The sequence below is a fragment of the Pantherophis guttatus genome, chromosome 2 (genome assembly GCF_059756535.1).
Source record: "Pantherophis guttatus breed Tessera chromosome 2, ASM5975653v1, whole genome shotgun sequence".
NCBI lineage: Eukaryota > Metazoa > Chordata > Lepidosauria > Squamata > Colubridae > Pantherophis > Pantherophis guttatus.
Window position 1 is genome coordinate 44,360,330 of NC_142064.1, and position 24,489 is coordinate 44,384,818.

Below are 24,489 nucleotides of genomic sequence, written 5' to 3' on the forward strand. Positions count from 1 at the left end.
CTCATACAACTGCATCTGACTCACTCACATCTCATATGCAGAAGTAGGTTGAAGAAGATGGCATTGGAGGTGCGTGGTGGTGGGCATGAACAAGTATTTCTTGACAGATAACATATAGTTCCAGGCCACCAGCTGGACAACTACAATTTAATGAGAAGTCACATTTTTCACCATTCCCTTCTTCTTTCCCACAACTACTATCCCCATGGGTTTCTTACATTCCCTGGTAAGAGCTCTCAAATTTTTCTCAGCTTCAGGACTTTAAATGCTGGTTGTCTCCGTCCACTGAATCTCTCCTTAACCAATAACCATATTTATTTCAGTACATACAGGTCCTGTTTTTCTTTTGCTCTAATTAATGTTGAGGTGAGAAGCATATAATACATTCCTTAAGCTCTGTTATAGCAAACTTCTATTGCATTTTTATACTGTAATGTATTTTATCATATTAACTATTTTAAGTTGTCATTCATACTTCTAAAATTGAATCATGAAAAGATATTTTTCAACACACTCAGGCATATTAATTTAAATAGGGTCATTTATAGTGCTAATGGGAAATTTTCAATCCTCAGTCTTCATTCTGAGCTTGAAGGCAGATAATATCGTCTTACACCATTTTCCATTCTTTGCGGTGTTGGTTAACAAGCTTTCAAGCTTGTCCCAACAACTAGACCTGGATGACTGAGAATCTCCATAGACATCTTTTAAGCTTCTTTGTGAAATTGTGGTGCTTAAATAGTTAACTGAAGATCTATTATTAACAGAGGTAAAAGGAAGAGATGCTGACACTATTGTTAGCACATAATAAGAATTGTGATCAAAGATCATTTGTGTCACAAGTTGTTGCTTTCTTATTGGATGAAGAATTTACAGCTTATTTGTCATAGATTTTCATTTAATATGTGCACTCAGAAAGATATAACTCCTTTTTAATTACTTCTGCTAAATTGAGGTGTGTTAGAGGATGTCTGGTGACACCTTTTCAAGAGAAACATATGGCTGCTGCTATTTTTATGCATAGTTTCATCTCAGCTTCATACTCAGAGTAACATGGAAAAAGGATTTTCCTCACTCTAGGGTAAGGTTTATTTATTGTTTTTATTTGCCAAATTTAGAGAAGATTGTTGAGAAGGCAATCAACCTGCAATTTTGAAGATGCATGGAAAGTAAATAATCTTAAATCCTTGCTATTGGGTTTCAGGCTGGAACATATGCTGAGATTGCACTGATTGTGCTTTTCAATAATCCTGTGATGGATTTAGGATGGGGAAGTGCATCACTTCTAGTCCCCATTAAACATACTATCCTTGGCTAAGAGGGCTGAGACTAGGAGACATGGTATTGGCTCCTTTCTCTATTGTTTCTTCCAGTTGATATTGGTGTGTGTGTGTGGAAGATCTAGCCCTAAGGCCTCTGTTTTATGGGGGATATGCTTTAAGATTCACTATTTCCTCACTTATGTTTAACATCTACACGAAGCATCGTTGAGGTTACCTGTTGGCAGAGAATCAAGTATCATTCGTTTACATCTCTGTATACATCCCTGCCCTTGTCTGACCAAATGAGCCAACTTGGTTCTGTTCCAATGTGTAGACATTCTGGAGGTCTGCACGGGGGTGGAGTGGGGGAAACAGACTCTCTTACTGCTAGCAAGATGGAGTGCTGTAGGTTCTCCTAGGATCCATTTCTGGGGGTTTTCATCTTTAGTTCTGGGTAGGACTGAACTCTCCTCTCAGACCTGGTTTGTAATTTGGGTATCCTCTAGACTCCTGGCTCCTACTTGAAGACCAGTGGGGCCTTTCTGCAAGTTTATATTGTGCATCTTCTTCTAGATCAGGAAATTCTGTTTGTGATTACTTATACCTTAGTCACTAACCTGTTGGATTTCTATAATGTACTCTACATAAGACTACGTTTGAAGACCAATTGAAAACTTCAGCTGGTTCAAAATATAGCAGGAGAGATAACAATGGGTATACCTCACCATGCCCATGTAACATCACTATTTTGTGAGCTGCACTGACTTCCAATAGGTTTCCATGTATAATTCAGCATGCTGATTATTACTTATGAGGTCCAATATGACATTGGGTTACTTGGGAGATTGCCTCTCCCTGGAATCTTTGCCTGTGATACAAGGTAGACATGCTCCAGGTTCCTTCTCTGAAACAATGTCATTCAGTGGAATTTATGGAACAGCCTTCTCTGCCCTTTGGAATGAACTCTAGCCCCCTATGTTTGAATTGTTCCAACCTTATTGGACTTTTTGTACAAAGACTTGGCTTTAGATGAATCAGTTCTGTGATATGTATGTTTTTATTGCCAGTCTTAATTATGCATTGACTCTATTTTATTTTCTTGGGAATATTTTTGGTTTTTAAATTTTCCTCTTTTTTATTTTTATTTTTGTATGCTGCTCACAGTTGTAAAGTGTGAGAGAAGCAGCCTTGTAAATCTTATAAATAAATAAGAACAAAAGTCTGCATTTTGATTTAGGTAAAAATTATTGGGAAGTACTGCACAACTAGAGCACACTAAGAAACAGCAAACAGAATATACTTGATTTTCATTTCAGCTATCAACAAGTAAGTGACAACATCATAGGGTTCAGAGTAGGAAAAATGGGTAACAGGATTTAGTACACAGGTTTTGTTTCTGTTTGTTCTTAAAAAAATCTCCACATGTTCCTGATTAATTTTTATTTTTATTTTGTAGGTACAGGCCAATATTTATGTCCACTCCTATTTATTTAACAATATGGAGCTCTGCAAGGAGAAAATATCAGTGCTTTAAAAAAATAAAAGATAATGAAAGAATTTATTAAATAAATTCTTTAAGGTAGTTAGTTTGAATATGCCCAACTGAGATCAGCCATTATCTAATTATTTTTATGATAATATTAGTTTGGTAACTAATAATTATAATTCTATAACTAATTATATAATATTGGCAGTGAACTCTGAGAGTTGCTATGCCAACACATCAGCAACTGGCCCAGGTACTGCTTAAGATTTTGCTTTTGTCTGCTTGATTGATCAAGTTGCAGACATTGTAGGTTCTTGTTTGTAAAATAACCTTGTTCTATTTTTGTTAAAATCGAACTTTGATCTATAAGCAGTGAAAAATCACACTGTTGTTAATATAAAAATAAACCTTTTGTCATACTAGTACTGGGTATCTAATGAAGAGATTGGTAGTTTTTATTCCACAAACAATATTTTCTAGTTTCTTTCTTTGTGGTTGTCTTTGTAGCTGGATATAGAAACCTTAATCCACATAGCAACAATGGCTAAAAGCAAGCAAGATGATTTTCTTTAATCTCATAAATGGTATCCTCATCCTTTTGGATCTTAAACAACAGATCAATTTATGCTGTGCCAATTGCTGAGACAGTGTTGCATAGTAGAACATATTTGATTGCAGCATAACTCAGGCTGTTCTGATCAGTATCAAATGTTTATTAAAAGCCATGAAAATTCTGGAAGGTTACTTATTCCCCATCAATTATACAATGGTATAAATTGCTTGGCTCTCAATTTATATTTGAAGAAGCATTTTATAGCCTGGGATCCATTTGGAAATGTAATATGGATGGAATACATATTGTTATTGTTCCTTTTTTTCCTCTATCCTTAAGTGAAATGGCTAGATGTAATGTTTTAATTTACATTAAATACTGTATGGAGGCCTAATTTTTGTATAGCACAAAAGCTCACAGGTTCAGTCAGCTTCAGATAGGTTTCATGTCATATGTAAGGGCTACAGTTAAAAAGCAGGCAGGCTAGAGACAGCTTTAGGAGATTGTATTGAGAGTTTTAAAGGGACCCTTCAGCACACTGTCTTTCTTAGCAACCCCCTCCCCTCCTTAATTCTGCTGGATGGTTTCATAAACATGATCTCTTTAGCCAGCTTTCTAGCTTGATTTCCCCACCTGCTTATATAAAAAGCAGCATGCACCAAGCTTTTAAATTGCCTTGCTTCTCATCCTCTGGATTAAAAACAGCCCTTATTCTCCTCCCCTCCACTCATGCCTACCCATAACACAGGTTCCCCTCAGAGGCTGCACGGTGTAACAGACCATCCTTGCTGCCACAGAAAATGACACGGTGGTGCCAACATTATCGTTTTTGGTGGGAATTTATGTGCACACTGGTAACTTTCCTCTCATACTAACAATTCATATTCTTGACCTTTGTGTGTGTGCAGATCAATAGACAAATGTATTCAGTACATGCTGAAAGCAGGAAAGTGGGGGACAGCATTTCCCTCTTCTTTGGCATGCAGTGGGGTGTCCGTGTGAAGGAATTTCTCCAAGAGCTGCTGCCGTCACCAGAGCTCTCCTATTGGTCAGCTGAAAGGAGCCTTGATTGGCTCCTACCGGTAGTATCCCAGCTTGTCTCAAATGCTGTATTGAGCAGGAGTGAGATGATACACAAGCCTAACTTCAGACAGCAATCAGCAAAATGGTTTTTGCATTTCCAGAGCATTTTACAAAACCTGTGATTTCTGCCATACTGCTTCTTACTCCCAGAACTATCTTGTTCTGTTTTTGGAATAGTGCTACATCTTTTTTTAGTTTGGCCAGATTTGGCCTTGACCTTCATCTGCTACCTACACACTTCCACATTTGAAGAAAAATTGTTCAAGGGTACTTCCAGAACTTTTATTATGTGTAAATACTGATAATCTGACAAATGATCAGTTATTCCAATTATTTATATTTATGATATGTTATCTTTCATGATCCACAATAAGGCAATCAACTGTCCTTCAGAAGTCTTAGGCATATTGGCCCTTTGACCAAGACTGAAGGAAGCTGATGTTCAGCTTCTCTGGACCAATACCAATTTTCTTCCCCTTAGTCTTCTTTGTAGACTTATCCATGCTATATCTGCAGAGTAAACAGAAAAGCATTCCATCTTCAATGGAGATCAGGTTAGCCTTCTCCCTGATGGCATTCAGGAAGATGTTACAAGTTTTACAGCTATTTTGGAGAGCCTTTAATTAAGTTTTCAATATCACTTATTCTTTTAAGTCTCTTTTTTTCTTTTATTATTATTTTGTGCACCGGTTTTGTGATTTTATGATCTAGTTCAGGGGTGCCAAACTCAAGGCCCAGGGGCTGGATTCAGCCTGCAGGGTTCTTAGATCTGGCCTGTGTGCCCAGCCTGGAAACAGTGAAACATCAGCTCATGGTGCCTCTGCTAGAGAAAATGGAGCTTGGAAGGGCCATGCACAGCCTGCCCAGGCTCCTTTTTTGGCCGTGACAGCCCCCTGCAGCCCTCTGCCAATGAAAATGGAGATGAGGCGGGCTGTGTGAGGCCTCCCCAAGCTCTGTTTTCCCTGGCAGAGGGCTACAGAAGGCCGTTGCAGCTGAAAATGGAGCCTTGATGAGTGACGTCAAGCTGGCCACGCCTACCCTGGCCACGCCCTTGGCCACAGCCCCTGCCCCCCCGAGGTCAAACACAACCCTAATGCGGCCCTCAATGAAAACGAGTTTGACACCCCTGATCTAGTTATTAAATACTTTTTTAAACATATCATAGATATTTTAATAATTTTTGTTATATTACTGAATTAAATTCTTAATGCATTCTAGTCAATGATAGAGTCATTTTCCAAGCTAAGAGCCAATTATTAACTGAGGTTTTTTTTAAACGGTTTGATGTTTTAGATTTAATGAAAAAATACATTTAAAAAAAACCTTTCTGATGACTAAACAGTTGACTGAATATATAAATTATTTCACTGTCTATAGAACTACCCTGGCTACATTTAGTGTGACTGGATCCCTGAATAACTCTTTCCAAAGCTGGGTGCCTTTGATCAGGGGCTTCCCCTAAGTCTCTACATTCCAAAGTAATTGGAGGCTAAGACAAGGAAATTGAGATGTGTAAGCAATCATAAAGATTATAGGAAACACCTGTTTTTACTTCAATGACTACCTGCAAACGAATTGTGTGTGTTTATTTGGAAAGATTATAATTGCTCAGATAATAGTGCATAACACATTTACGCTCTTACTGCAGACAAACATTAAGAATGGCTAAGCGCACCTAAATTGATGAAACACAAACATCTCCTCCCATCTGTCCAGGCAATTGAGTAGAGATCTAATGACACCATACATTACTGCCTTTGTGAGTTGCGAGCTGACAGGAAGCAGCTGGAGAGTCACCTCAAACTTTCCATTTTTAGCAATCTACAGTTGTTTACCCCAGATTAATTCAACTACAAGTCAGAAAGGGAGACTGATATGGAAAACAGAGGAAATGCGTATTCTTCTGGGAAAGGACAACGTTCATTGAAGGATATTGGTCGTGCGATATCTTACATTATATTTCTGTCTTTCTGACTTTAAATGCTGTCCAGGTACTGACTAAAAAAACAGTCTTAAAATAGAAAGATTGCAAGCATCTTTTTAGCGCTCGGGCATCCTTGATGCTCTCTGTATTTAGTTAGCAGTATAGTGAACATAACCTTTTCTACTTCTGTGTTGGCTGACTGATGGACATACGCCTCAGAATTACAAAGGAGAGCTACAAAAAGATCGGTTTAATTAGTTTTGAGTCAGGGAGGCTATTCGTATTACAGTACACATGGTTCTGTTTGAATGTGATTATTTGGGCAGGAGATTTGAGATCAGAGCAGTGAATGGAAAGGGATATTTCATGAATATTTCTGAGTTTGGTGGAAGACACATGTTTCCTCTTAAGAAATATCTCTGTGGCTTCTTAATTTTGGATGTCATTTATCCTCACTCCCATCCCCCATAAGGGATTTGGACATGTGAGTTCTTTCATAACATTTTAAGCAAACAAAATTAAATCTTTAATATAACTTGAGGGTGACATTTGTAACATTACATTTAGCTCAGTCCTCACTTTTATTATAAAACAAATGCCACCAGTATTGAATGAGCCTGCGAGGAACTATTTTTATTAGATTCCTTTGTAACTCATTTTTATTTATTCAGAATGAAAAGAAGAAGTTCCTCAAGCAAATTACATTCTATGATTGCCATTTCAAGTTTTCCAGGATGGTCATCCTTTTACTGGGAAATTTAAGGTTTCTGTTCTAAAGAAAACATTGTTCCAATATATGGAGCAATGTACATATTTTTAAATTTGATTTTGACTATTAATTTATAACTTTTATCTTGTTCTTAACTCTGTTTTTAATCTGTGTTTTTCTTCAGGTGTTTATATTGTATTATTATGTTGTAAACCACCCAGAATCACTTAGGTAAGATGGGCAGTGAAGAAAATAAATAAATAAATAAATAAATAAATAAATAAATAAATAAATAAATAAATAAATAAATAAATAAATAAGAATATTGAGGCTTTACATATTAGGAGGAACTTCACTGGTAATTGGTAGATATATTTCATATTTTAAAAAAATATTAACTATTCTTTTATTCTACTTCTGTTTCATTCATATCCAAACATAGATATTAACAGGGGAAATAAAATGAGTAGTTTCATATAGTGGTGTGTGACATCACTGTGTCCATCGGGTGAGCTCAACATGGGCAAAAAAAATAATAATGTAAAAATATTTTTTCCTCAATAGCTATACCTTCATTTTTCTTCCCCTCATAACTCTGGGGAGGCAGCACTTCAACCCAAGCCCTGTCCTTTGGATGGGTATGAACCACTGAGGTTCATAGAAAATGGGCAAGGTTTGAATGCTGTTCCCCATCTTGTCTAGTTTGAACCCACTGGGGATGTCCCTGAATTCCTTTTTCTTATTTTACACTTCTTTGTTATTCTGTGTCCTAACTGAAGGTCACAAAGAATATGGTCAATTGTATTATAAAATCAGTGTGGAAGGAGCTGAATTTTTTTAAAAAATGGAAGTGGGAAGTCTCACAAATGTTTAAAAGTGATTTTGTCCCTTAACCAGTGGTAAAATATAAAATTTGTTACTACTGGTTCTGTGGGCATGGCTTGGGGGGGGGGTTAATGTGACTGGGTGGGCGTGGCCAACTTTTTTTTTCAACTTTTAAAAGCATTTTTTCCAGCTGAGTTGCCAGAGGCTTTTAAAAGCATCTTTTTACAACCTCTTCGGCCGAAGAGGTTGTAGAAAAAATGCTTTTAAAAGGCTCTGACAATCCCAGTTGAGCCGTGCAATCATCAGAGGCTTTTTTTTTATGTATAAAAACATGTTTTTGGCCGAAGAAAAAATGCTTTTAAAAGTAAAAAATAAAAGCCTCTGATGATCGCGTGGCTCAGCTGGGCATGGGAGGGGGGCAGTGATTTTTGCTACTGGTTCTCCGAACCACCCGCTGCCATCACTACCAGATCGGGCAATCTGTTCCAAACAGGGAGCTCTTGACCCATCAAATTTGAAAAGTTCACCTGATGTATAGAAGCATAAATTTGAATACCATAAGTCTTTGTAAAATTTTATTTTACTTTTAAACCCCTTCTCAAAATACAAAGTATTAAATTACATATATAATTTGTATATTATATATAATTTATTATATATAATCTCTGCTGCACAGAGTTTCCTTCTCATATACAGGGTTGTGAGGAGGAGAAAGATGAAGATACAACTATTGAGGAAAAACGTCACATTTGGTGTTATTTCTGATTTAAATCACTGAAGAAAATTTGGCTCACGCAGAATTCAGTAGGATTTACTTCAGTCAAGAGTCATAGGATTACTGGTATGTTGTCACTTGATCATATAATTCCTACATAATTTATACATGTAAAATATATATTATACACTTATTTGTTTGTAAAATAAATTTATGAAGATATAAATTGATAAAATAAATGCACAAACTTCTAGAATTGGTGGTTCTCCAAAACCACAAGAAAGCAGCTGCACTTTAAAATTCACAATCTACACTTCTAACCAACAGTAGGAACCAACTAATATAAAACAAATTACTATAAAATAAACATATGGGAGTTCTTTATCATTGGTAGTCTAGGGTCATAATCCTTTTATTTAATTTGCCTTCATTCTTTTAATTGCCCCTTTCTTCTTTGAAAATAACTTTGTTAGCCAATGAGGTTTTTCTAGGCTGGTTGCCACCAATTAATTATTTGGTCTTTTGTTCAGACTGTTTGCTACCTGGCCTTTTGCAAAGAACTCTATTTAATGTACTCTTCTGTTCAGTTCCGTTACAGATGAGCCTTGATTCCTGCTCCAGGAAACAATCCTGTTCTAATGTTTACTGTTCAAATAGCCTCATTATACACCTGAAGATGACTCAAATTATGACATTCATTTAACTTTCTTTGGAAAAAAAAAATCAGACTCAGCCTACTGTAATTTTAGAAAGCCAATGTGAAAGCATCGTGCCTTTCATTTCAAGTGTTAGATATTATTTTATCTTCTTAAATAGAAAAAGAACTATAAATTCAAGATACCGTATTTTTTGGAGTATAAGACTCAGCTTAGATTTTGGTGAGAAAAATAGGGGGGAAAAATCTGCCTATCAGGTATTCATCTGGCTAGCGCCCTTAGACTGGTCAGCTTCAGCACATTATTTTACTGGTTTTTTGGGGGGATAAAAAACAGCTTCTAAGGCACAGCTGAGAGAAAGCAGCAATGAGAAAAGCAGGCAAAGCACGGGGAGATCGCTACCAGATCAGAAATGTAAGCGCACACAGAGGGTCAAAAACAGGACATAATGATGTCCTGGTAAGTGGGCGGAGCCTCCCACTGCCGACCCTACCGGCTTGCGTGAGCCGGATAGATCCGGCCAGATTTCACCACTGCCTGCACATATGGTGGACTACCATTACCATCTCTCCCTTGGTACCCAACTGCTCACGCAGGAGCAATCTGAGAGTAATCCAAGAATTATTTAAATAATCCCAACTTTTTCATAAATGCAAAGTATATTACTGAGGAGCTGGTTTTATTGGATTAACTACTACGGCTGGAAAATGCTTTGGATTTGATTCTAAAAAAGTGCTTTGAGCACATAGGACATGGCCATAATACTTTATGTAAAGTTTTTAAAGTAGCTATGTTCTCCTAGACATAGGAGGATAATGCTGCTCTCTGCAGCTGGCCTGTAATTATGGGAAAAGACATAGTTACTTTAAAGGGTTACAGACCTGTGCCACATTTTTAAATATTTAAAGCTCTATTCCAATTTTTTGGAACTGAATAAAGCTGCCTAACCCTACTGGCTACTATTTTCCTACTTCATGAAGAAAGGCATTATTTACGGGAAAAATGGCACTTTCTTAGAAGCAAGTGTTATTGCACAGCAAAGCAAGCCAGCAACCACTCACAAGTTGCTAGAGTCCCACTTTCTTATTTGGAATGTTTCAACAAACTCACTTTAAAGAAAAAAAAATGTTGCATTTGGTAAGCATCATGAGTCATTTATTTTTGAATTCTTGAAAGTGCATTTGAAAAGGAGAAAATCAATTTGCTACTTCGTTATGGTTAATTTCTACAGTACATTTCAGCACTCAAACATTTTCACAGTTCTCATCCTATTACTCTTCACAGCAACATGAGATACAAGAAAAATAAAGGGACATTGCCAAGGTTGTTGCCTCAGCTTCATCACTTTACTTTAGCTTTTCACTATAAGCTTAATAAACCATATATGTGTAGATATATATGTAGATAGAGAGAGAGAGAGAGAGAGATAGAAACATAGGCATACATTCAGTGGTGAAATCCAATTTTTTTTACTATCGGTTCCTTGGGCTTGGCTTGGTGAGCGTGGTGTAGCTTGGTGGGTGTGGCAGGGGAAGGATATTGCAAAATCTCCATTCCCACCCCACTCCAGGGGAAGGATACTGCAAAATCTCCATTCCCACCCCACTCCAGGGAAGGATATTGCAAAATCTCCATTCCCACCCCACTCTGGGACCAGCCAGAGATGATACTCAAAATTTCCGCTACTGGTTCTCCGAACTGCTCAAAATTTCCGCTACCAGTTCTCCAGAACCTGTCAGAACCTGCTGGATTTCACCCCTACATACATTTCACTTGATAAATTGTATAATAATAACAATACTAAGCTTAATACCAAAACCGTGGCATTATAAATGTCTCTTCCTATGTGTACCCTCCAGCTTTTTCTCGTAACTCTAGCAAATGAAAATCTGAGAGATTGTTTGGTTCTACTTCAGCATAGCCAGGCCTATCATTTTATTTCAGACTCTAAAGGGTAAGAGTTTTCTTTTAACTCTAAAGTCAGAACAAATTTACGTGATACATATATAGTATTACATGCAGCTCAAACAATAAGTAATAATGTTTAAAAACAATTGCCTATTGCTTACAGCATGCAGAAAATGTCCTTGAACAGGTAATTTCATTGAATTTATCAATATATCCGCTGTTCTCTGATTTGAAGAGCTGTTTGTGAACAATCTTTAGAATGTTTCTGGAATATAAATGTAGCTTCACTGTCAAGTACTCTATATTTTGAATAGGAACTCAGCATCTAAATTCTGATGTCCCTGACCTTTCCTAATGCAGATTGCATCGAGGTTTGTGTTTTATATTGTGTAGGTGGAATCTCCCAGAACACTTGAATAGGGTTGTCAGTAGGATAGATGTTCCAACTGCAGTCTTGCATAACTGGTATAAATCCAAATGTTGATTAGTTTTATAAGACTGTTCTGCCCCAGCTACAGACCCCAAAGAATGCAGCACACACAAACTCTATACAAAGCTTATTTTACTCAAATAACTCAGTCTTTATCAACCAAAGGCTGTTAATAAACTGTCTTAACAGCCTACAAGAATTCTGAGATAAGGTAATCACAGTCTTATTAGAGTTGGCAGAAAGCCCAGGAGCAATTTTGCAGAGAATCCAGACGCGAAGGAGAGTGAACTAAAGTTGTTCCCTACAACTTGCTGCAATTGGCATTCCTCCTTAAATAGGCTAAGGGAGTGGCCAATTAGCCCCAAGCCTTGCTCTCAAGGAGACCTCCTCCTGAGGAGCCACTCCTGCCTTTTGGAAGCTCTGCGGGCCCATGCATTGAGAAGAGGCTCCTCCTCTTCATCCTCTTCACTTAAAGGAGCTTTTAGGGGTTCTGAAGGCCCTGGCTGAATCCCTGCCTCTGGCACCACATCTTCTCCAGTCTCCTCACTGTCCAACTCACCAGCTGCAAGGCTGCTGGCGCAGCACCACATCAGCCTCCTCATTGTCGGAATCAGCTACAATCTGTACAGGCCGCTGACAGGCCATAACAAAGATGTACCATTATGAATTAGTCCAGTGTTTCCCAAACTTGGCTATTTTAAGATGCATGGACTTCAATTCCCAGAATTCCCCAACCAGTATGCCTGGTTGAGGAATTCTGGGAGTTGAAGTCCATACATGTTCAAAGGGTCAAGTTTGGGAAACACTGAATTAGTCTAAAACCCCATCTAATCTAGCATTCTGTTTTCTCATGTCTAGACAGATTCCTGTGGAAATTTCATCGACAGATTATGACTCTTGGAGCTGAGACCCAGCATATGTTATGTATAGTCCTCAATGTATGACCGCAATTGAGCCCAGAATTATGATCATAAATTATGATAGCCAGTCACTATGTGACCACATAATGTGACCACAGATAGTAGGGTCAGATTTTGAATCTCGATTATAAATTGGAGTTTGTGGTCCATCATAATTTTGAATGGTTGCTAAGCAATAGGTCATTAGTAAATGTCAACAGCCAACAAATGCCCAGCTTCATGACTTGAAGTGAAAACCACAATAGGAAGGAATGGGATAAAATATGTTGGGATTAAATTATAGTGGGTATAAAAAGAAAATTGTATTTTCATGTTCAACTGTTTCATGGCCTTACTAGTGGGCATAAATATTTTTATTTTGCTTGGCCATATTATGCATCAGAGAACCTAAAATCAAGTACATATAGTCCTTGACTTATGACCATAAAGAAGCCTACCCATTAAAGTTGAAAGTCAGAATAGTCATTAAGCAATATAATAACATGATTGCTTCGCTTAATGACCCCTATCCTTGCTCTTCTGACCATACATGTTGTTAAGTGGAGCACAGGGTGTCTAAAACATAGGGGAGGCCCTGGGAAGCCTAGTGCAGACCTAGGCCCACCTTTTTCAGACCTTCCAAAGTCTCCCCCACCCCTCAGGAATACCATACTGTATCTTCTGCCTCTCAGAGTCCCCACAAGCCTTGGGCCTACATTCCCACCCAAATAAGTCCCAGTCTAGCATGTCCTGTTTATCCTGTGGTTATGAAATGCATTCTTGGTACAGCTGATATTATGTGGATGTTATTACATACCTTGTTGGTATTCTTTCCCATGTGGTATTTAGTACACATTGCATTTTGGAAAATTATCACTCTTACGGTGTTGCTTCATGGATGTAAAATATTCCCCATAATTCTTGAGAATGGGAAACCCCAAAGAAGTAAAAGAAAGCCAGAAGAAAATCATGAAGATACTCTTTAGCTGAAATACCATATGGTAATAATGACCATGATAAATTCAACATAATTCTTCCTGAAGTCTGATTTTGATTTCACCAGAAACAAATTCTAAAGTTGTAAGCAAATAACACTTCATAAAAATTAATTATTTTCGGAAGAAATTTGGTGAACAATGTTGTGCAAATTAATGAACTGAACCCCAGTCTGTTGAATGACTCAGCGGGGGGAAAAGTGTGCTTTAATGTTTGCTACTTATTGAAGCTTTATATAAAAGCTGTTCTTCCTGGTTGCTACCGTGGTCTAATCTCTTTCTGAAGCAATATAATTAGCACTGTAGAAGGACTGACCTTTCTCAAAATCTTTTTTTTTAAAAAAATAGTCATGCAAACTGTGATACCCAAAGCACATTGGAGCACTGCAAAAAAAAACCCACAGAGGACTGCTGTTAAGATAGAAATCTAGGATAGATGTATTGATTGTTGTTACAGAGAAAACAAGGCAGCACTTATGTCACCATCTAATGGAGGATGCTATAGAATCTATGTATTATTCCCTTACATTTTTATTAAGTTTGCTGAGCCTTTCGGAGGCTTATTGACTTCCCTCTTACATTGGGTAACGTAGACAGGATAGAAATCAATCAAAGTCTGTGTGATTTATCACTCATACGGAAAGCATCTCACCGAAAGCCTGTCTAAGATGTACTTTTATATAGTTTCATGCACTTTCCTTCTATAGTAGTAAACTGGGTTTCTCCAGGACAGAAATGGAAAGATCCAGAAACCTAACAGACCTACTCTGGGCTTTTATTAGAATCACACACAAACTCTGGTATAAAGAACAATATATATATGGTGAGAGAGTGGTGTAGGAGGCTAATGCCTCCTACTAAGGCAGCATTTAACATCCAGCTGCCTGCAATTACTGCAAGTTCAATACTCACCAGGCTCAAGGTCGACTCAGCCTTCCATCCTTTCTAAGGTGGGTAAAATGAGGACCCGGTTTGTGGGGGCAATAAGCTGACTTTGTATAAAATATACAAAAGTATGAAGGCTATTGCTTAACGCATTGTAAGCCACCCTGAGTCTCCGGAGAAGGGCAGCATATAAAAATAAATAAAAATAAAATAAAAAATAAAATAAAATAAAATATATACAAAACATTCTGCTTTTGTTGTCCTGTACCAATATTTATTTTATTTTTATTATTACTTATTAAGAAAATGTATATGGCTGCCCAACACATTCACGGTAACTCCAGGGGGCTTACAAAAATAATCCGCAATACAAAACCCAATAAATCCTCAGGCCCCTGGTGATAGCAATCAGACCAATCACTTGATAGGTTCCATATCACCCTGGGTTCTTTAGGCCCATTAGGAGAACCCTTCCTTCAGGGCTTTTTAAGAGTGTCAAAGTGGGGACCAACCTTATTTCTCTAGGATGATGTTCCATAGGGAGGAAGTCACCACAGAGAAAGCCCTTCCTCTTGGTCCCACTGGATGCATCTCCTTAAGAGAGGGAGGTCATCTATTCACTTGCAGAAATGAAAACAACAACAAGCCCTATCAGTGGTGGGATTCAAAAAATTTTACTACTGGTTCTGTGGATGTGGCTTGGTAGGCATGGCATGGCTTGGTGGGCATGGCAGGGGAAGGATACTGTAAAATCTCCATTCCCTCCCCACTCCAGGGGAAGGAAACTGCAAAATCCCCATTTCCTCCCGATCAGCTGAGACTTGGGAAGCAGAGAATAGATGGGGCTGGGGCCGGTCAGAGGTGGTATTTACCGGTTCTCTGAACTACTCCAAATTTCCGCTACCGGTTCTCCAGAACTGGTCAGAACCTGCTGAATACCACCTCTGACTTCCTATACTACAACTGTCCACCAAGTAGAATTGGAAAAAGATGCTCAGCTCCCACTGTCTCAGTCATATTTGTAAGTGCGTGTTTTCCTCCCTATATTAATAATAAATAATAAATGAATATTTTACATATTTTGGACAGAAATATGGACAGAAATTTTGGACAGAAGGAGAAATGCTACAGTTTAACATGACTGGAAGGAGGAAGACCATTTCACACCAAGGATCATATACAAATATTAATATATTCTATAATTCAATAACCCTAAAATATTTTCATTGCAGTTAAAATGCAAATAAAACATATTTTTGTCAACCCCAACATAGGTGGTTGGGAAACTGTGCCAAATAATTTGATGTATTTCTGCCATCATAAAAGCTGAAATTGTACTTGTGGCAGATCCGCACAACTACATGAAAACAGGCAATAGAGTCAAAGCAACAACCAGTTTCTTAATCTGCATCTGCTTTCAAACTTGTTCAGTCTCCAGAATTATTCCAACTCTGTTCCTAAATCCATATACACCAATACATAGACTTACGAGAGGAAAACATTGAAAAGAGTTGTTAGTCATATATAAGGCTTTGTACAACTGCAAGTGATAACACAGATTCATGGAAATATGAAAATATTTATGTAAAAATCAGTGACCTTGGACACTGGTAACATTAAGAGTTTGCAATGCATGAACACTCATAGAATAGTTCAATATAATCTATTATTATCTTAGCAGACAATGTGAGCCGGGTATGTGAATAATAAAGCATAATTCAATGATGGTAGGCACAGCCTGCACAATACAATACATTTTTGCTTTTAGAAGTTGAGCAATGGCACTGTAGAGTTGGGAATTATGATCAGTGACCTTTGACAAGAGAAGATACTTTTGTCTTGCCCTGAACTTCAAAAGAAGAATTATGAGAACAGAGTTATGTCTATTGATTTTAAACACGGATGGAAAACCATATTTTTGACACAGGCAACATGGTCAGTTCTATATTGCAGAGAAATAGCATCTTCCCTCTGTGTGTAAATTCCCTAAACTGGAGAGGGGTCTCTCATATCTTCCCAATGCTTCAGCCAAGCATCATCTGTAAGTTCAATTTATGTCTCAAGTATACCCAGATAGAGCCAATACAAAATTCAAAAGCAGATGTAAATATCTGCTTTTGGAGCAGTTGTCTGCTTATGGAGCACTTCACCCTCCCATCTCCATCATACTGCATAGACAGATTAAGATATAAATGTATATATTTCAGCTTGATAGAAAGCTTCAAAGCAATAAATTTAATACTAAAATTATATATATTATATATTTTCAATTTATCTTTGCATTTATTAAAGATTCTAAAGAAAACACAAGGCTACTATTATTCTCAAAGTACATGGAGGATCTTTGTAATAAAGCATTGCTTCCTTCTTATCGAATATTGCCAAAATGAATAAGGCAGGGCAGAGATAGCAGTTCACCTGAGAGACACAGAAGCTCTGCATCTTCAGAAAAATCTAACTTCCCTTAATTTAAGTGAAAGCTTCATGTGGAGTCTTTTCCAACTGAATCAGTGGTGGGTTGCCCCCAGTTTGGACCGGTTTCATAAAACCAGTAGTAAAACCGGCGGGAGGCTCCACCCACTGACCCTGACATCATGAGAAGTGATCTGCACATGTGCAGAAGCTTCTGTGCATGCATAGAAGCAAGATGCGTGCATGCGCACACAAAGTGTGCGCACACGCACGATCCTGTTGCAAACTGGTAGTAAAGGTAAGTAGAATCCACCCCTGAACTGAATGGATGGGCACCAATTACCATAAAGATATTGGCAAAGATGAACAATGTTAATTATTAAACTTTGATCTGTGTGGCATCTATATAGTAATGATTTACAGAGACTTGCATATATACTTTCCCTTCGTAAGAATGTGAAAGTAGTTTAAATGGCTTCGCTGATTGTTACTTTCAAATTGATTTTTTTCTGTTCTCCTCAACAGTATTCCTGAGACTGACTAGGATGTACTTACATGGATCTTTCTTTTTGATGATAGGAAATACCAGTCATCTGGCCATTCTCCAGAATTTCACAAGGATAATACCAGTCTAAACAAGCCATCAACTCTTTCCTTAAATATTATAGGGTTCAGTTCATCCAGTATTAAGTGTGTTCTTTTTGTTTTCAGATCTTCACAAAACTTCTTTGTGTAACCCTAATCCATTCATATATATATGAGCCACGGTGGCGCAGTGGTTAGAGTGCAGTACTGCAGACTACTTCTGCTGGCTGCCTGCAATTTGGCAGTTCAAATCTCACTCAGCCTTCCATCCTTCTGAGGTGGGTAAAATGAGGACCCAAATTGTTGGGGGCAATATGCTGACTGTAAACCGCTTAGAGAGGTCTGTAAAGCACTGTAAAGTGGTATATAAGTCTAAGTGCTATTGCTATTCACGTCTAATTGTTGTCATATATAAGGATTTACATAATATTAATTCTGAACAAAAAATCACTTAGAAAACATGTAACTCCAAATAGGATTTTAAAAAGTAAATATATTGTACTTACTGAAGTGATAGCACCATGTAGATGTAGCAAATGTACAACCTCTTTAATCATGATTAAGCACAGGGACAGGGTTTATTGTGAACAACACAGCACCAATTCATAAATCTGCAATCTGGAATGAATTATGTAGCCATGTAAATTCATTGCAAAAGCCATTTAACCTCTTCTCTTTCTTCCAATTCACAACACCATTTCAGCTATCATTTCTCTTCCATTTCCTCTACCAATTTCATATTCCACTATTCAAAACCTCCTCTCCTTTTCCCATTCTACTTAAACAAGGTTCATTGTATATACAATAATTACATAAATACAATCAAAACCTTTTATTTGAAATGGAAAATATGTTCCCTTCATTGATAAACTGGGTTAAAGAAAAGCCAGAACTTACACATTAGCTAAATTTCAGTGCCTTGCAAAAAAAAATGTTTTTTTAAAATGGAGCTGTGCCCTAATGTATCCAAAGATTTTGATCCCATTTTAAAATAACCTTCTTGTCTTTTACTGACAGTCTGTTTTAATGGAAATAAACACAGAGTTGCTGCCATTTGTTGCACATAGGCACTTCTGCTCATGACTTTATTTGCAATACAAAGAAATCATCTCTCTCTACACTTATTATATTATAGCTATTAATGCACATTATAGTCTAATTGACTCTGTGCAACTATATTGGCACATACTGGTTTCTCTCACATTGTGCAATGTTATAAAATCACTCTGCATAGTTTATTAGAATATAGCTATGATCCCATTTGTACTTCTCTGATATCTAATGAGATTCCCAAATATTTCTATTTTCCAGATGGCTACAGGCAGAAGTATTCATGCTTACACAATTGTGCAGCATTAATTCTCTACTAATTTGTGTCCCCAATGCAGTGGTGAAATCCAATTTTTTTTACTACCGGTTCGGTGGGCGTGGCTTGGTGGGCATGGTGCGGCTTGGAGGGCTGGCTTGGTGGGTGTGGCAGGGGAAGGATACTGCAAAATCTCCATTCCTACCCCACTCCAGGGGAAGGATACTGTAAAATCCCCATTCCCTCCCCACTTCTGGGGGAAGGATATTGCAAAATCTCAATCCCCACCCCACTCTGGGGCCAGCCAGAAGTGGTATTTGCCGGTTCTCCGAACTATTCAAAATTTCCACTACTGGTTCTCCGAACTGCTCAAAATTTCCATTATTGGTTCTCCAGAACCTGTCAGAACCTGCTGGATTTCATCTCTGCCCCAATGGATGATGTGTTATTTAAATATCTTCCAGTAGATATGTTGGTGGTTAAGAGTAAGAAGCAGTACTTAGAACCTGAATCAGAGCTATGCTGTACTCTCTGGCAGTCTCCTCTTTGTATGGAGTAGAGTGGAATTAAAATCAGCAAAGCCGAAAACTTTATTGATACTAGAGAAGTGGTTTGTTTTGTTTTTTCAAATTGAGCTTGAGTGCTGATGATATCTTCTAATGGATATCTTCATGAACTTTCTTGGCTCCACTACAAAACTGGTTTACGGTTGCTTTCTCCTAGGATACTTTTCCAAACTTCCAGTCTAGCTTCTGTCTTGAGATTTCCTAATGGTTTTATCCATTTTTTATAAACAAATGGATCTTCAAACAAATCAAAGCATAATTCTCATTCAGGAAACAAATTATCAAGCTTAAATTATCCTATTTTGGACACATGATATAAAAACACATCTCTCTAGAACAAGAGAGTCAAACTGGCGGCCCACGGGCTGATGTGTCCTGTGCAGGCCACCCCCACCCCAGCTCCGCAAATGGAAAAAATGTCATGAAACATCATGAGATGGCAACATGATGCAGCGAGTTTGACAACCATGCTCTAGAGAAATGCTGGGAAAGGTAGAAGGAAAGGGGAAAAGAGGATGAAAAACAGCCAAGCATGGACTCAGTCACAGTGCTGATGAGTGTATTGTTGCAAAATATTAAAGACCAGGTTAAGGACAGATTTAATGGAGAAAATCTAGTTGTGTGGTCACTAAGAATTGATAAGAACTTGATGGGACATAATTAATTGAAATTGAAATGTTCTATTAAATGTACAAAAGTAAGTCAGTATTTAAATAGAAATACAGTTACATTCAATATCTGTGATATTGATTTCTTGACATTCAATGGAAACTAGTGGCTTATATAATATAGATGACTTCTGTTTTTCAAAAAATAAATTTGATTTTGTATAAGATAAGTACACATTTTTGTAAGAGCATCCTGAGAGTGTCAAACAAGTCTAGATATTAAGTGTTCCTGAAATTCTGCCCATTTTAAAATGTATGCAGTGTACTTTAAAAGGGGCAGGACTGTGTTGACACAGTCACATCTGGTATCTTGATTTTTTTGATACCATGGATCATCCTAGGTTTATTTATTTATTTAAATTAATTGGCTATTCAACTCTGTCCATTTCTTGGATTCCCTTTTATTTATAGCCTTTAAAGTCAGTGGACACACCAAATTCTCATTTCCCATTGAAAGAATAGTCTCTGAGACTAAGGTTCAGAAGTTACTACCGTATTTAGATATCCCCAATCTTGAGTGCTACCAGTAGGACTTATAAGTCATAGTTCCTTGAATTATAGTTGATATATAGCAGGGGTGTCAAACTCAAGGCCTGCGGGCTGGATTCGGTCCACGGGGCTGTCCTGATCTACCCAATGCAAAGGGGAAAGATTGAGCCAGCATGGCTTCAGCCCGGTCTACCCGGTGTGAAGAGAAAAGATCAGGCCAGCGTAGCTTCGGCCTGGTCTACCGAGTGCAAAGAGGAAACATGCCAGCAGTTTGGGGAATGGCGTCAAGCTGGCCACGCCCACTCAGTTGGCCTTGCCTACCCAGTCGGCCATGCCCCCCAGCTCCCCCGGGGTCAATCACATCCCTGATGCGGCCCTCAATGAAATTTGACATCCCTAATTTATGGGAATCAAAATAGTTCCTCGGATCAGCATATAATTAAGTGGTTGGATAGTTAAGTATAGTTATTTGTAATCTGCCTAGAGTCACTTAGATAGTGAGGTTGGAAATGTATACATTTTATTTATAATTTTTTTAAAAAAATATTTGTCTAAAATCATGACTGTCACTACTTCTGCTCTTAATAGCTGTGGAATTATTCTGTAATTCTAGAATTAAAAGTGCAATGAAGCAATCATCCCTCCAAAGGGATAATACAGATTTGAAAAGATACGTTGACATCCTTAAAGTAAACTTTCTATCATGCTGACGCTCCATTTCTTTGTTGACTGCCTGGCAATCCTGCATAGAACTTCTTTGCCTTATATTTTCCCTCAGTAATTTCTAGTATAATGATACTAACTGTCAGTCCTGGAAGCCATCTTTTACTTTGGATCTTCAGGACTGCCACATTTAGTGCTGTGGGAAACTGGGAGGGGGGATTGTATGGAGTGAAGTGATATCTACCTTATAATAACATTCTTTTCTTTGAGAATCAAAGACATCTTGCCCTGCACCTGGAGTGGTGTGACTGGGAGGCATTTCCAGTTGGGACAGTGCATTGATTGGACCATGTGATGGACATGTGGGTGCTGGACAGGGACTTGGACTTTATTTTGGGTGGGGAAAACCTGGAAGCTTTCAGATTCGGGTTTTCCCAGATGTGCCAACATGACATCTCTAATAAAATGGAACTTTGAGGCACTTCTAGCCATGGAGTCTTCTTTCATTGGGGGTGTCACTTGGAACCCTGACACTAACATGCTTTGAGCTCTTGAAACCAAGCACTGTGTTTGGCACTAAATATTATAGGAAACTCCAGGGCTTCCTGTCCTCTACCGTCCTCTGGAGGCCTGGAGGAACGTTGTCTATGGGGTCGCGATGGGTTGGATATGACTTTGTAACTAACAACAATTATAGGAAACTATTCCATTAGGTTTGATATGCACCAAATTATATTCTGTGGATTCTTCACTCACAAAGTATTTGTAGGCCTGGTAATATTGGAACAGTGTGACCCTGATGTGGCATTTGAGATCCTGCTGTTCTTATTAACACTACAAAGATAAATATGATGGTCTAGCTAATGAGAAAGAGCTGAGTAATTGAATTAAATTACGTAAAAAGACTGACACATGGAGTACTCCAGTTGTGTCACAATGGTCTCTGTCTTTGCTGACGATTTGTGCATTGATGTGAGCTGAAATTGGACATCATGAACCAAGGAAGAAGTCAATAAGACAAATGATAAACATGATTTAATTGTAACAGAGGATAAGTATCAAGTTTTACCAGTTCTACCAACTTCCAACAATGTTGGTAGAACTGTTAACTAATGTTGATAGAAGATATATGCGTTTTATGCACTCACACAAACACAGATATCTATTTGTATATTTAGGCATTTATATCTCAGTTTTGATAAACTCCAAAAACAGAGTTTGCTGGTTTAATTTTTGAATGAAAAAAGTTGAGTTAAAAATTATAAAACTTTACATGGTGGTTAATCTTTGTCCAGTTTTTGGTTTATAATCTCATTGAAACTGACTTTTCAATTAAAGCCAGATAACAGCTAGAATTGGACTGCTTTGGATTGCGTTTTGTTTTGTTTTTTGCCTCATCAATTAATATTGGAGTCTTTTCAGCCTTTTCCAAAGTCATTCTCTATTATTGGCTAATATGGATTCTAATTACAATGATATCTAAATAATACATTTGCAATGCTTCCCTTTGGATTATGATAGTTATACTAATTAGCTAGAGAATCCCTCTTCACTATTAATACAAAGTAATGAGTTTCAAGGTTGAAATTAGAATATTTATTCAAAGATTTTAAAATAAAGCCAGAGGAAAAGATAAATATATCTTACTAACTCTGCCAAGACAGAATGCTCCTTGAGAATATTATTACAATACATCAAATTATAATATAACTCCTTAGGCCAAAAATAATTACTACTCTTCCTGGCACTAAAGAATATTTTTTTAAATAATCACCCAGTTTATTCCCAATATTATTATTTGCTATTGAAGATGAACTCCCCTGCAAAGCAACAAGGTAAAGGTGAAGGTAAAGGTTCCCCTCACACATATGTGCTAGTCATTCCTGACTCTAGGGGGTGGTGCTCATCTCCGTTTCAAGGCCGAAGAGCCAGCACTGTCCGAAGACATGTCTGTGTCATGTGGCCAGCATGACTAAATGCCAAAGGTGCACGGAACACTGTTACCTTCCCACTAAAGTGGTCCCTATTTTTCTACTTGCATTTTTTACGTGCTTTCGAACTGCTAGGTTGGCAGAAGCCGGGACAAGTAACGGGGGCTCACCCCGTTATGCGACACTAGGGATTCGAACCGCTGAACTGCCGACCTTTCAATTGACAAGCTCAGCGTCTTAGCCATTGAGCCACTGCATCACTATGCAAACAAACAAACAAACAGACAAGTACAAAACCATTTTGTACTTACCCTTGGAAAATGTACTCTGGATGTTTTCCAGTTTTGTTTACAAAATACGGTTTTCCTTGTTCTGTTGCCTCAAGAACTTGGTTGACTCTGGTGGGTTACCTTCCCCTAGGCCAGTTCCTGCATTTTGACTATTTCACAGAAGCCTAAATACCCTGTTAGCTGAATCAGAGGTAGCCATGATCCCTACCATTTTCTAGAACTTCTTTTTACAGTTGTTCTGCTAATCAAAATTGTTTGCCTGCCTAGGTTGTGAAATAATACAAGTAGTCTTTGACTTATAACTACAACTGGGACCATAATTTCCATCATTAAGTTGATATGGTTGTAAAGTGAGTTATTAAATGACTGAATTTGACTTCATGACAATCTTTATCATGGACATTAAGTGAATCATATCATTATGCAAATATGGCTTTCCAATTGACTTCCTTTGTCAAAAGCTGTGGGAAGATCAGAAAATGTGATCACCAAGACACTACAACAGTTGGAAATGGGAGCCAGTTCCAAGCATCTGAATTGCAGTCCTGTGATTGGGGTGGGGTTGTGAGGTCATAACTTTGAGGACAAGTTGTAAACCATTTTTTCTACAGATGCCATAATTTCAAACTGTCATTAAATAAATGAACGCAAGTTGAGGACGTTTTGTATTAAAATTTCATCAAATCATCATGAGAAACAGTAGAGGCATAAAATTTTAATTTTTAATTAAGTAAATATAGATAAATATAATCCATACAAATAAAAATAATTTAGGGATTGCCCATAATTCTTTGTCTTGGGACCCCTAAAGAAACAATAATCCAGCATATAGAATTTCCTGATGTGAAACCTGGTTAAAGTCCTCCTCTTCCTCCTCCTCCACCTCCTCCTCCTCCTCCTCCTCCTCCTCCTCCTCCTCCTCCTCCTCCTCCTCCTCTCACTAAAAATAAAAGGATTTCATCCCAAATACCTTGAGAGGCCAGGCAAATGAGGAAACAGTATGGTTGAATTTATTATTAAATGCATTTTTTTACTTTTGTTAATTTTCTGAAAGAAAGGGCATATGAATTGGATAAATAAATAAATAAATAAATAAATAAATAAATAAATAAATAAATAAATAAATATTCCTCAGGTTTGTGTTAATAAATCTAAGAAACCCCTATATCTTTTGGTTGCTCACTTTGTCTTAACATACAATTATGGAGAATTATAATAATGAAGCCTTAGTGTATTCTGTATGAGGACT